Raw genomic sequence first — 2,168 nt, forward strand, 5'->3', positions numbered from 1 at the left:
ATCAGCATAATTTACTGCAGTTTCCAGTGATGCTGTCTCAGTAGAATTTTGATTTCCTTTGGTCAGCGCAGCCAACTATGTAGAAATAGTAGCCATCTAAGCAGTCAAAGTAGTGAATGCATCAACCTCATGAATTCCAGCAAACTTCCTTATCGCAGATCTCTTACTCGGCCACTAATAACTGTTAATAGTCATTTGCTCAAGCATCTCATATGCATCCGCAGGAAATTTAGAGAATATCGAACCTCCAGCTGCAGCATCCACAGAAATACAAGTTGGCTCATTCAAACCATTGTAGAATAATTCGATCTGTTCCCAATCCAAAAAATTATGGTTTGGACACTTCATAAGCAATTCCTTGTACCGCTCCAAAGCTTCATACAGTAGCTCATAATCTTGCTGTTTTAAAGTTGTGATCTAAATTTTCAGTTGGGCAGACTTGGCATGAGGAAAGTACTTAGCCAGAAATTTAGATGTCATGTCCTTCCATGTAGTGATGCTCCCAAGAGGTAATGACTGCAACCAACTACGAGCATTGTCCCTAAGAGAGAACGGGAACAATCGTAGTCTGATGGTGTCCTCAGTAACACCATGAATTTTCACTGTGTCAGCAATCTCCAGAATAGTGCGCAGATGCAAATTCGGATCTTCAGTAGCTGCACCCCTGAACTGATTCTGCTGCACCATATTAATCAAATCTGGATTCAACTCAAAATTATTTGTCGTGATATTCTGCCGAGCTATCCCAGAATAATGATTATTGATCACCGGTCGAAAGTGATCTCTGATTGGCACCAAAGCATTATTGACAACTCTTTCCCTTTCTTCGGCCATTTGTTGCAACTCTTCTCTTCTAGCTTTTCTCAAAGCTTTAGCAGTTTTCTCGATTTCCGGATCAAAGAGCAGTGAGTCGTAACTTTGGCTTTTTTGCATAAACTGCATAGACAAGAAATTTTTTAAAAATTAGAACCAACAAAATAAAATAAAATTCTCTAAATAAAAATTAAGACTAATTAGCACAATTTAATATAAATCAAATAAAATTCAATCCCCGACAATGGCACCAAAAACTTGTTGCGTGTTTTTCGCTCGCAAGCTCACGATGTCAAGTTATAATATAGGAATTAAGTCCATGTCGATCCCACGGAGAATGAATAAATGATATTATAATAAATATTTGCGACTAATCAACTCCTAATCCTATGTAGAACTACGAAAATGGTTTGATTTTAATATAAAACTAAAATTTGCAAGAAATAAAATTAAATAACCACGAGTTCACGAGATGAAAATTCAATAAGCGATGAATGCTAGAGGTTTGAATTCACTTGACTGTCCACCACAATTTATTTTTAATGATTTTTCAATTATAATTCTTCTAGTTTATTAGCCAAGAATCCCTATTATTTTCTACTACCTCTCTCGTGTGTCAAGTAGAAATTCGTATTCAATAGCAAATTCAATATCTCTATCTAAGTTCAACTATTAAATCCGGTAAATAGCACAAGAATTCTTCTAATGACTTCTATAGAGTTATATACCTCTCGAACAATATAAACACCAAAGATGTATTTTTCTATGTCGTATTCAAAATCTCCTTTCTCGAGTGATAGACTCCGAATAAAATATCATTAAATCTATGGCCAGTAAATTGAAAGAATTAAAATCAGGAAAACACAAATAAACTGTGCGAAGAATTCAAATATATAAATCAAAATATCTCAATCTTGGTTTCCAGTCAAGATCCGTCTACCTCTAGACTAAGAAATTAGTTCATAATAAATTCAAAGATCAAACAAAACATATGTTTCCCACAATCCATCAAACTAGAAAAATAGAGTTCAAAGAGAAACGAGAACGAATTAGAATTAAGCTTTTCCATCGCCGGATGCCACCGTCTTCAGTCTTCGTACCAAGTTCTCGAGCTCTTGTGCAATCCCAATCTCTCAATAGTCGTCTATATGCTCTAAATACTCTCTAAACCCTCGTATCCCTCAAAATAACCTATAATTTTTTTTAAACTCGATTAGAGACTTTCCAAATTTTAGGAGACTACGCAGCGCGAGTGCGCCGCGATCAGCGCCGTGATTAATACATGATAGCGCGGGTGCGCTATACGAGTACCGCAATTCTTTGGAAATTCCTTACAAGGCGCGGGTGCGCCGTCC

General features: G+C 36.5%; 1 non-coding gene across 1 annotated transcript; it reads left to right on the plus strand.

The window, feature by feature from the left end:
• The first annotated feature begins 325 nt into the window (after nt 1-325).
• On the plus strand, nt 326-432 carry LOC140869995 (small nucleolar RNA R71). The gene has a single exon (XR_012146982.1). It is a non-coding gene; the product is annotated as a small nucleolar RNA R71 (small nucleolar RNA).
• The last annotated feature ends 1,736 nt before the right edge of the window (nt 433-2,168 follow it).

The sequence above is a fragment of the Henckelia pumila genome, chromosome 4, assembly GCF_033568475.1.
Source record: "Henckelia pumila isolate YLH828 chromosome 4, ASM3356847v2, whole genome shotgun sequence".
Classification (NCBI taxonomy): domain Eukaryota; kingdom Viridiplantae; phylum Streptophyta; class Magnoliopsida; order Lamiales; family Gesneriaceae; genus Henckelia; species Henckelia pumila.